The sequence below is a fragment of the Phyllostomus discolor genome, chromosome 1 (assembly GCF_004126475.2).
Source record: "Phyllostomus discolor isolate MPI-MPIP mPhyDis1 chromosome 1, mPhyDis1.pri.v3, whole genome shotgun sequence".
Lineage (NCBI taxonomy): Eukaryota > Metazoa > Chordata > Mammalia > Chiroptera > Phyllostomidae > Phyllostomus > Phyllostomus discolor.
Genome location: NC_040903.2, coordinates 19,831,852 through 19,845,241, shown reverse-complemented (window position 1 = coordinate 19,845,241; position 13,390 = coordinate 19,831,852).

The window sequence follows — 13,390 nt, the reverse complement described above, 5'->3', positions numbered from 1 at the left end:
GTTTGTTCAAATTTGTTCAAGGAAATTTATGGTTTCTCTGTAATGCCTTCCAGCCTCTGCCCAATGTCCAGTTCCAATGCCACTTCCATATTTTGAGGTATTCCTTACAGCAGCACCCCACTTACAGATATTAAAATGTGTAGTGGTTTTCAGTTGCTGTATAACAAATGATCACACATGTAGTGGTTCCAAACACCAGTGATTTCACATATTCTGTAAGTCAGGAGTCCAGGCATGTCTTACTGTGGTCCTTCAATTAGTATCTCCCGAGGGCATTTCCGACACTGGCCCAGTGGGGTTTTCATCAGAATCCTTGCCTATGGGACAACCTGCTTCCCTGCTCAGGTGGTTGTTGGCAGCCTTCGTTCCACATGGCTACCGAATTCATGAGAGACATTTCTAATTCCCTCACTTTATTTAGGTCTCTGCTCAAATGTTACCTCACTAGAAAGACTTTCTGAAACTACCCAGTCTGAAACAAGGCTTCCTATTTATCCTGCTTTTTTTCGATAGTTTTATCACTTCTTGTCACATTATATATTCATTTGTCTAATTTTTGTCATATCTCTTTGCTTATTCACATGTAAGTTCTCTTAGGGCAGGCTTTATTACTTCACGGCTAGTATTCATTCACTGCTTCTTACCTGATTAGCTAAGAAAATGATTCCTATATGCCATGAACATAAAGATTATTTACTGAAGTAATGAATGGAAGTCAATCTCCTGGTGTCTCATTAGTGAATTATTAGACAACAATTATAAGATACTTAAAATTAAAAAAAAAAAGTTATCTGCATCAAAACTCTAGGAATCTGCCCTGGCTGGTGTAGCTCAGTGGATTGAGTGCAAGCTGTGAACCAAAGTGTTGCAGGTTCGATTCCCAGTCAGGGTATATGCCTGGGTTGCAGGCCATGACCCCCAGCAACTGCACACTGATGTTTCTCTCTCTCCCTCTAACTCCCTCCCTTCCCACTCTAAAGATAAATAAACAAAATCTTAACAAACAAGTGGAAAGTTTAAAAACACTAGGAATCTAAGTATATTTCAAGGAAAATTCATAGAAATAAATCCCACTATTTTTAAAGTAGAACATTACAAAAATATAACCCAAATGTTTAAATTGAGAGACATTACTAACTATAAATCAACCTTCTAAAGTTATAGGAAAAAAATATTTGGCCTTTATAAAGTACAACAGTTTATGCCTTAAAGTATATATACCATCTTTGAACAAGTAAAGTCAAACATGATTGAATTCAAATTTTTGTAAATTCTTCACTCTTTGGATACAAAAACACAAGACATACCTAGAAACCCATGAGTGGTTAAGAATCTGAGAAAAAGAATATTTTCAGTGGCTATGAGCATGTTGTTGACCTATGGATTCGCTTAAAATCTTTATAGATTTCTGCATTCTCTAATTTTTAAAAAAATCATCATATGGCAATGATTATTATTAGTAAACAAATATCTAAACATCTCCTTCATATTGCACTTAATTTCTGTAGAGTAAAATATATGTGATTTAAACAATAAGAAGTGTGGCTCCATGTGTGTCTATTTGTGCATGCATGTGTGTATGTAATCATTTGAGAACAGCCTGAGATATGACAAGAGATGTAAGAGTGCTATTTTGAATGAGATAATAGTTATTTTCAGAGTACTGTGAAAGCAGAAAGAATGCATCCTGCCCACGACTCTAATCATCTTTGAGAATTGCGCAGTTGTCTGAATGTAAAATATTGTGCTAAAAAGATACCTGCAACCAACATTCTAAACCCAGCAGTCAATACAATACTTTAATTTTATGAAAAAAAAAATTAGTTTTCTTCTAAGTAAGAAGTCATCATTGCTCACTAGTTTCAGTGTTTTAAAAGAAGCAATGCTAAAAATTATTAATATACCTATCATCTAAACATCATTTAAGTTTCTGGACAGTAGGATTATTTCACATTCCAGCCCACATTAAACATTTGCTTGTGACAAAAGATTAGTGAGTAGGTTGACTTGTATCCAGTTTTGAGTGTGACCCTGCCTTGTGGAATACATTTTTGACATCTTAACCTGTGTGCTTTTATTATTTTTTTCTTTTTAAATAAGCACAGTGGATTAGATATATTTTATATTTCCTTCATGCTCCAACATTGTATGAATCCAATTTCTTTTTTCTTTTTGAATTAAGTCCCATTTGGTAGTAATTTTCAATGACTCATGAAATGCAGTTTAAAATAGATTTCCACTGGAAAAAGGAAAAAGTTAAAATACTCTAATATAGAACCATATTTGGTTTAGATTTGCATTTGCATTTCCACCCCTGGATAGTATTGCTCAGTGGATTGACTGCCAGCCTCCAGTTCGATTCCCAGTCAGGGCACATGCCTGGGTTGCTGACCAGGTCCCCAGTGTGGGTCAGGCAAGAGGCAACCACACATTGATGTTTTTCTCCCTCTCTTTCTCTCTTTCTTCCCCTCTCTCTAAAAACAATAAATAAAATCTTTAAAAACATAAAAATAAATAAAATTGCATTTCCATAGGGAATTAGGTCACTAGTTTTAGTAAGGCATTTCAACATTTTTGAGACATTTCACCACCCTGGAATTAACAGCAAATTAAAATTTTGAGGAAAGAATACTTTTAATATTTAAGTATATTAAAATAATATTAAGTATAAATATCATAATGATAGTTTAATTAAGTATACTTTTTAAAATTTGTGATCCTCAGATAAAACACAACATAATTAGTAAGTTTTCTAAGTATAGATCAAGTTGACAGTAGTTAATATTCAAAATTCATAACAGTTACTTGATGTGATATTTTGCCTCCCAATTATCATCATATATTATAAGTGTGTCATATTTTAAATTTTTTAACCTGTGTATGAAGTATAGACAAATTTATACTAAGCTATTGATTTTAATAGAAATTAAACTTTACACCAGTCTAAGGAATTGATGTGAACTTAAGCAATGAATTTCCATAGATAAGCTTCAATCTCTTGATTTTTTTACTGTTAAAAACTGTATTCAGACTTATTTGAAAAAAAATTGACCCAAGATTTTTTAAAAATTAAAATCAGCATTAATAATAGTGGTAACTTCTTTAATATCACATATTTAAATATGTATTTTAAATAAAATATTATTATTATCAAGTCACAGAATATGAAATGGAAATAGACACAATTTTAAAGCTAGTGACTTATTTAGATATAATCTATAGAAATCATCAGGTTTTATGTATTTTTAATACTCTTATATAGCACTTAATACATTCCAAACACAATCAGAGTGGTTTGCAGTACTAGCTCGTTTAATTTGTAAAGCAACCCTATGAAGGAAATGCTATTGCTCATCTCTACTGGATAGGAGTCAATGCCAAGGCCTGGGGACTTCAGGTGCATTGCACCAGGTCTTGAGACCGATGGCAGTGACAGCATGCAAAATCCTCAGCTTATGCTCTTGATCACTGTATGAAGCATCTCTTCAACAGCCAATGAAAATTTTGTGTATGACTTAGTCTCAGAGCTATTCAGTGGAAAACCTAATGTGAGTAACATTCTCCCAGATCCCTTTAATGTGTCATAAATTGGGAGGAAATATGGCTAAATCATTCAGGAAAATCAGACATATAAAGTATAATATAATATAAAGTATCTTTGACTTCTGTTCACTTATTATAGTCTTCCAGAAGAGGAAGATAAATACCTTAAAACAAAACAAAAACAAAACAAAACAAAAAACAAACCTTACCTGTGTTTCCCAGTATTTACTAAATATACTACTTTTTTTTTTTTTAAAGATTTTATTTATTTATTTTTAGAGAGGGAAGGGAGGGAGGGGGGAGGGAGAGAGAGAGAGAGAGAGAGAGAGAGAGAGAGAGAGAGAGACATCAATGTGCGGTTGCTGGGGGTTCTGGCCGGCAACCCAGGAATGTACCCTGGCTGGGAATTGAACCTGGGACACTTTGGTTCCCAGCCCGCGCTCAATCCACTGAGCTACGCCAGCCAGGGCTAAATATACTACTTTTTATACGATGTTTTATGTTAACCTGAGTTAAAGAAAGAAGGAGTAAGAACAATAGGAGGAGGTTGGGTAGAGGAAATTATAAACAGTGAAGCACATATTAAAGAATGAATATATGCTTTTAATTTTGTAAACATAGAAATGAACACAGTTAAGGGCACACTTTCTGGAAGGTTTCTCCATTATGTGCTTCTAAGATGGCAACCCAAGCAACACTGATGTATACCTTTGTCCCCATCCCCTAAAATAATCTACATTTGCATTTTTCTAAAATACGGACACCACCGATGAAGAATAGAAAACAATGCCTCACAAATCAGGCAGCTGTAACTGTATTATGGTATATATTTTTTATGCATGCACTGTGTTAGGAAATACCATGGGGTTGTATTAAACTATGGTGACTACGTGTCATTCATTTAAAGGAGTTTCCTCAAAAAATTAAAAATGGAACTGCCTTGTGACCCAACAATTTCACTTTCAGGAATATATCCTAAGGAACTCAAGATGTTAACTCAAAATAATACATGCACACCTATGTTCATTACAGAGTTACTTACAATTGTCAAGATTTGGAAGAAGCCCAAGTGTCCATCAGTAGATGAGTGAATAAAATGACCATGGCCCATTTACATAATGCAATATTACTCAGCCATAAAAAAGAAGGAACTATTACCCATTGTGAAAGCATGGATAAATTTGGAGAGCATTATGCTAAGTGAAATAAGCAAGTTAGGGAAAGATAAGTACCATATTTTACTAAAATGTGGAATCTAATGAACAAACTAGAAATGGACTCATAGATAGAGAACATACTGACAGCTGTCAGAGCAGAGCAGGATTCAGGGCCTAGGTGAAAATTGTGTAGAGATTAAGCAAAAAAAAAAAAAAAAAAAAAAAAAAAAAAAAACCCATAGACACAAGCAGCAGTATGATGGTTACCAGAGGAGAAGGGGGGAGTGAGGAGGTTGAAGAGGGTAAAAGAGGGATACATGGGGAAGGAAGATGACTTGACTTAGGATGGTGAACACACAACACAATATATAGATGATGCATTATAGAATTGCAAACCTGAAATGTATATAGTTTTATTAAACAATGTCACTCCAATACATTTTGAAAAATAGGAGAAAACTGAAATAAAGGATGTCACACACTGCCACTTAACCCTAGTCAATTGTTGCTAAGCAAGAGCGTGAGTCCAGTGCTACACATCTGATTTCTATTTTTATGCAAACTGTACAATATCAAAATGTTAGACCTTTTGTGTGGGGGAGGTTGATAAACCATGCCTATCAGAAGACCACTTCAGACCACTTTTGCATGCAGATTTTAACCTCTGTGATAAATAATCTCAGATAGAGACTTGGCTGTGTTTTTATTGGTTGGAAGGTGACCACATGCTTTTATGAAACTTTATTTAAAACTATCAAAATCTATTTTCTAGAAAAGTAACTTGGAGGTATATAAGAAGTATTGTTGAATGCATGACAATTTGCAACAAATATTTTTATAGTAGGAAAGTAGACATAAATCTTATTTCCATAGTTTAAAAAAATAGATTACATCTGTTCTTGCTTGAATTAATTACACTATTGTGCACTCACATTTACCTAAATTAATATTTAAAGATGGAACCAATCGAAAGTGAAATTGAATTAAACTAAGGTATCATATTCTGGTCTGTGCTGATGGTTTGTAATTGATCAGATATGCAAATATCAATTTACAAATGTAATAAGCTATGCATACAAAATGGATCAAATATAAGATGTTTAAGACAATATGTCATTAAAATGTAAGATGATGCTGCATAAAAAGATTGAGCTCAATTATATAATAAATGATGTAATAAAATGTAATAGCTTTTAAAAGGTATTGGTGGAATGAAATTGGGAACCTCATAGAAACAACATTTTATATAAATATGTCTTATACATTTGAACATTCAAAATCCTCATGATTTAGGAAGAAGTTAGTAACTTAATAATGTGTATTAGAATCTAGATCTATGATTGTTATTTGATGGCTTACCTATACACAGTCTCATATCTGGGTATTTTTATTATCATCCTGGCTATATAACATTATGATACTTTAATAATTTTAAAGTGAATGTAGAGTGTGGTGTCTAAGGCTCAAATGTATCCCTCATGGAGTATAAGACTCAAATGTCCTTTTTGCTCTTAAAGCACGATTCCTATACCTTTGGATTTTTAAAACCTCTTCACCTCATCTTTTATTTCCTCCTTCACCCAAGAGAAAAGCAAGTTATATGAGAAAGATATCTTAGCCCCAAATATACATGTGTGTGTTTACATATATATAAAGCCTTTTATAGGGATGTATGTTTGCAAGTGAGGACTGCTTAGAAATTCGTGGCCCCTTTCTTGACTAAAATCATAACTAAAATTCCATGGGCCTATTACTAAAGCAAAATAAACCTCATGTGTGGTATGCTATGGTGTGTGGGCTTAGGTTCAAAATCAGACTCTTGTACTATACTAGCTCCTATACTACAATCCATTATCTCTTTTAACCATTATAACGGACTATATATTTTTTTCAGTGATGACAATTTGAGGTACAATATTTCACATAGATCCTGAATGAGGGTCAATACTTACATATATCTGGGCTTAAGTTTCCTCATTTGTTCTAAGAATTCCATGTATATAAAGTCTCCATACTACAATGTAAGACACAGTATATTGTTCAAAAACTATTTCAAACTCTAGAAGTCAGTGCTACCAAGAATAGAAGGGGGGAAGTATGAACTAAGAAGACTTCTAGGTCAATCTTAAAGCAGAGAAGTGTGTGGAATGAGAGGTGAAATTAGATTTATGTTTTATATTTAGAAGATGAACAAACACAGGTTCAGATTTAAATTGGGGCCAGACTTTATAAGACTGTGAAATTAATGAAAGTTATTAATCATCTTTTCCCATTCATTTTAGTAATGCCAGATAACACAATTGGTAGATGCTGAGAGCAATTCTCAAAAAAGGGAGAAGTTATTTTTAAAATTTTCTTATTTCATCCTTTTTAAAAGTCTTTAAATAGGCACAATGAGACAAGTTGGTAAGATTTTTTCACACATCCTTACACTTGTCCCTGCCTTTATACTTTTTAATTTAAATTTAAGTCTGGGAGATGACAGGATATTGTAAACTTTCCAATGCTTGAAATTCTACCCAACATTTATCTGAAATGTAGCCCTCTTCTGTTTTTTTTTTTTTAATCTCTTCTACCCTAATGGGTTGTTTTATTATAAAAAGACCAATATACTTAAACAATGAATCATTAGTTGTAATTTCTGACAGGTTTTCAAAGGGAATCACCTTTGGACAGGCAAGAACCCCTTCACCCTATCACAGAACATTTGGCTACCTTGGCCTTGCCTGATCAGAAAAAACCTTCAGCTAAAACTTTGTGTTGGAAAATCAATTACAAACAGAGTGTTGTGGGTTTTGTTAGAGTTTGGAAAGCAATATGCATAAAGTCATATTATTGGGAGTTTTACAGTGCTCTCCTCTGGTAGGAAAAAAAAAAAAAGGAATTTTTTGTCCTCCCTGCCGAGGTTCTTTGAATTTTCAAAATTAATGCTGAAAATAAAGTATGGGCTGACTGAACTTATCAAACATAGTAGGAGCATTCAAGAGTCATGCACTGTACTGTGGAGGCTTTGTATATCTCAGAATTCTTGGAACAAATCAGGAAACCATAACCTTGAGGTGTAAATAGGGAATCAATAGAGTATAGGCCTTTATTCACACCAGCGAATACAGAGGAGTGTAAAACAGTTCTTATCTTTAAGGAGCTTGTGGAGAGGGGAAAACTGAATGCTATAGTTAGGAAAAGAAACACATGGAATTCTTTGATAGTTTGGAGGGAGGAGAGAATACACGTGGGTGAGGGGACTTTAGAAGCTTGGCAAAGGAGACAGTGTTTGAACTGTTCTGTGCTGAGAATTTCCACTTTTGGAAGGACAAAGGGCAGCCGCTGGAGGGTGTTTTAGAGGGAACAAAAATGAGGTCAGAGGTGTGAGGTAGAGACTCCTGACATTTTTTTTTCTTCTTTGCAAAAAAGGTAAAGATGGCAGTGATGATAAGATCATCCACTGGGGGTTTAAACTGTTAGACAGCAAACTCAGGACATATGCTATCACACTCCGGAGGAATGTCTAAAAGTATGTCATAAGAAGCAGCATAAGGTCAGCGGCTTCTGTGCTGCAGGGAAAACTTTATGTGGCAATTTAGCTGGAATTAGCTCTATTCTTGCCAAAAGCCACAAGCCCTTGAGGTATTATTAGGGAAAGCTACCTGACTATTCAACCAAGCTAACACTGTGGCTATGATTCTGGTGCTCCACTGGGTTGAACCGAGCAATCAGTGACCCTACAGAATGGAATCTGCGCGAGGCCTAATTCGGCCTGCATGGTTTTTATGTTCTACTTTCCCCAAATTGGAAGAATGCAGAATTAGGTTTGCTAGTTCATTCACTTGTTTCCATAGACTTTTACATTCAATTTCCTTTTTGTTTTTGTTTTACTTTTTCTTGTTTTTCCTATCTTTTTTATAGGACTAGGAAAACATGTTTGTCTTGTTAACATCTTTTCTGGATTGTTTTTAATGGTCCTTTTAATTTTTCTAATATTTTCTTCAATTGGCCCCAAACATGGACAGACCAAGACATGCCATGAATGCTCTTAAGGCACTTTAAAAAGAGAATAGAAAGCAGGACTAGAGGTGGAAGCCAGTGACGGGAAACACAGACATCGGTCTGAACACTCAGCAGCAAGGGTGCGAGGTCTGGGGGTACACCTGGTGGCCATAATGGGGTCTCTGGGGCACTTCACAGCCCACTTGGATCCCCATGAACTGCCTGTGACTGAAGTCCTGCTTACATCAGTGAACTACTTTTGAAATTCTGTCATGTTTCAGGAATTATGCAGATGAATAATGTATGGTCTATCCCCTCAACTTGCTTATAGTGTAATTTAAGCCTGGCTGAGTGAGTAAAACAGGCAGTTTCAAGCAAATTCAATGACAGGGTTATGAACAGGACACTTCTGTAGCCTTGAGGGAAGAGCTCATGAAAATATTCCTGGACAGTGCAATACCTGAATGAGATACATCACAACGGTGGCAAAGTTAGATTAACTTCGGTTGAGATTAATGGTATCGGCTAATATCTGTCCCTTACTGTGTACTTGTGCATATATAATATGTATGTACTATATTTACACACACACCTATTTGTTCCATATGCACATGCATGTGTAAGCATATGTATATGGGTGCATTTTTAATATATAGGTATATATATGAAAAATATGAAATATATTTATATGAAATATATAATATTTATATGGAATATAAAAATATATATATATTTCACATTTCTCTTAGAGTTTAACTGGAACATGGATTTTAGGGAATGATGGAAGACCTTAATTTAGTTTGGCTCTTGTCTTGCAAAATTACCTCCATGCTCTATTGTGACAAGAAATCATGGAAAAAATATGTTTTACCCCAAGCCTTTCAAAGTCTTTCAAGGATTATATTCCACATTTATCATAGTCAAAAGAGCCAAGAGAGCAGCAGAAATGCACCCTTAGATGGAGAATAATCCAGGAAGCATTGAACAAATTGTGTAAAAGGGCAGGGTCGTCCTGTGGCCACCACCAGGGGGCTCAGCAGGAATTGTTCTCTGAATGATACTGGATACTCGAGTTACTGAAATTGCAACTTAAAATATTTTTCCATAGAAAGGGATGGGAAGAAGATGAGAAATCCAAAAAGGCTTAAAAAAAATGCCGCCAGGAGCAGCTACTAGGAAGTTGTTACCAAAGCTCTAGACCATCTGGAGACTGGGGTAGGGCGCCCAGGCTAATAGCAGCCCCTCTTAAAATTCACCAAACAGCTCTTGGAGCCTGATTCTAGCCTGTTTCCATGATGATCATATTTCCTGTGTCAGAAACTGAGATTTATTACCATCTGACAGTTTTTTACAAATTAAAAATTTATTTTTTTGAAAAGTCTTTCAAAGATAAATCATGAACACACAGAATTAACTTCCACACTTACATGCTCCTTTAGTTGCACTGCTGCAGGGTCCTCCTCTGTTCTCACATCAGCGTCAGCAGTAGGAATTGTGAGGGCTAGTTCGTGTTCATGTGGACAGTACAAAACAACATTGCAGAAGATGGGAGAACTTAATTTACAGGTTTAAAATAGAGGCAGCAAATCACTTTGCTGTAAGACATACTATTATATAAAATAGGAGGAGCCATTATGAAAAAAAATTCAGGATTCAAGTTGCTTATATAGAAATGAACAACAGCACATGAGTTATTTATTAGCAGCTATTTATCGAATGTGCTTTTAACCCTAAGGAATTAATTCATCTTGGTCCCTCTCCCATAATCATACATTTAATTAAATGTGTAAAATGGTCATAGTCTGATAAGGCACCCTATCAATCATTTATTTATACCACTTTCTTTCCCTTTCCAGTCTTTTGCTTCGATTCTTCCTTAGGCTGACAAATCCCTTCCTGTTCACTTTTTGGTTGAAGTCACAATCCAAACACATACAATTTCTACTTTTCTAAAACATCCTCCACAACTCCTTGGACAGATACTGACCTATTTTGTCCTTGAATTTATGTTGTCTGAATCCTTAACAATTACGCATCTCATTTGGTTACTTATTATCTAGTTATTTGCTCTACTTTGTCTCAGCAAGGTCTTAGCTGCTATTTTAATAAGTTTCTAGGAAAATAACAATATTAAGAGAAGTGCTTTGCTCTCTTTTAAATGAAGTTCTCCTGTACAGGGAACTTTCATGAAGTCTGAGCTTTTGACTTCTTTACTCACCTCTGAATCATTTTACCATTACCACAAAATAAATGTTCAGTAAATAGTTATGACATCAATGAAGATGTTGATTACCCTATTTCTTGCGATTTCATAGTGTAATTTCTGAGAGGCTAGGTTTGCTGTACCAAACATAGAAATTTTACTACTTTACACGTTTCTCCACATTAGAAAGAAGACAAATGTTTCAAAATTGTGCCTTGGTCTCATCTCTAGCAATAAGTCTATTTGTTTCATGATCTACTATATGATTTGGCCCATGAAACTACAGTGTGGGAGGAAATCAGGTTGCTTGGCACCAGTATGGAGGTAATATCCAAATTTATAAAAGAGACTGACAACCAGTAGCTCAGAAACTGCATGGAAACCTAAGTATCTTGGAGTTCTCTGCTTATAGGCAAATTACAATTTTAACACCTATGGTTTTTAATTACAACTTAAAAACAGAAGAGCCTAAATTATTTTCTTAAACATTATGAAGTTACCGCCTATGCTAAGGAAAACTTAGATTATCCAAATGCACTTCTCTTGAAAAGAAGGTAAAATAACTATTTAATTGCACTAAGTCAAAAACTTAGAACATAGCTCCTCTATCTATAGTGTGAATGAAAATATTTTAGGAATGTGAACCTAACAAAATTAGCTTTTGATAATGACCATTAACTCTTAGAAACTGTTAGAGGCTTGCCCACTCATGAAACTGTTAGAGGCTTGCCCACTCATAGAAGTTCGTATCCAATGATCATCCAAGATACTGAAACTAAACATAATTTGTCACACTTGGCTCATCTACAAGGACTGCATTTTTGTAGTTGAAAGTCAGCAGATCAGTTTAGTTTGAATGAATTTAATAATAGGAAGAACTTTTCACTGTGTCACTCTGATTTAATAGATTAAACTTCTTCACAGTCATAAGAAAAAATAATTTTACTCTATGTCAAATGCTGTAAGGTAAAAAAGAATGAATATTGCTTTCTTTCCAATTACCAGTTTATCTCAGTCAAATGAATTAGAAAGTGTTCCACCTGTTGATTGTAATATTTCTTCCATTTGAGGACTGGGGAAAGGACACAGGATTCCTACTAAGCATGATCTCAGGCTTTGATTTGCCCCCAAAATCTATGTTCCAAAGAGTTTATCTTAAACCTCTTTTGTGAATGCTGAATGTAATCTTTGTCATCTGAATCAATGGTGATTGATAGTCATTCTAAAGTGATTAAATATGAGTTTTTTAAATCCAAATATAACTACAGTATTTAAGAGTGCTAAGAGAAGGTAGAAAGAACAGCAGTAAATAAAAGCTATTTTTTGATCCCCTTGGTAACATATGAGTACTAACAAAACCATTAAATAAATATCCCTGTTTTATTTTTTTAAGTGTCCAGAGCATTATTTAGGTATTTTCATTATTTTCTTGTGATCAAACTTATAAACCTAGAAAAACTCAAATGAAGCTCTCTCCAGTGTGGAATGATATTGTTCCTTACATCTTAGTTTCCTTTGTTACAATTTAAGTGTATATATATTTGGTTATTTCCTTCTCATACTTTGGTTTGTTTCAGTCTGTTTCTTCATTTGTTTGTTCTTTAATGACCCAGCATCTCCTTCCTGACCCCAGGGAGTTCAGAGCTGCTCTCCGTGTTACTCCAGCTGCTATTGGTTACAGCTGTTGCCACGGTTGCTGCTGCTGCTTTTAACCTCATTGCAGTTGCTTTAGTGGGGTTGGTAACTTTATGAAGTTATCAGCTAGATAATGATCAAGAAACGGTGACTATTTTGTATCAACTCTTTTTTCTAACCTTCATAACTATTAAAACACTTCAAACCTGAATTTTTTGTTTGAAAGAGTTTAATACCATAAAATTTTCAAGTTATTAAAACCTTATGGATGTGATACTTTAAGCTTTTTTTTTGTATTAGAGACAGAAATATGGGTCTTGGATAGCTAAGAGACTTATAATCACCAATATTTTGTTCAGAGACTAAAATCTTGGTTTCTTAATCTAAATCTTTCCTTAAAACTTGCTATTATTACATGAAACACTTAACAGCAATTGTGCTACATTTCCGCCACTCTTTGTGTTATAAGAATTCCGATTACATTGAAAATAAGTGATTAGCAACCTTTAAATTATAATCACAGAAATGAAAGAAACTGTTTAACAATTCTTCTGTTTTCTACATGCTTAGTTATATGGAAACATTAGCACTGACTGAGGTGGGTCTTTATCTTTCCTTTTTGACAACAAGCAGAATACTTACGTCTGATTCTTTTTCCTTTCAATTCATTAGAAATGATACATTTTCATACCAGTGAAAGGAAAACCAGATTTAATTGAACAAAAGCAAAAAATGTTTCACAAGAGGGCTTAGCTATCTTTATCTTACATCCTAAGAATGAACTTGATTTTACTTGCATACTCCACAAATAACTCCAGCCTAGTGAATTTCTCTGAATAAGCTGTTTTATATTTTACAATATTTT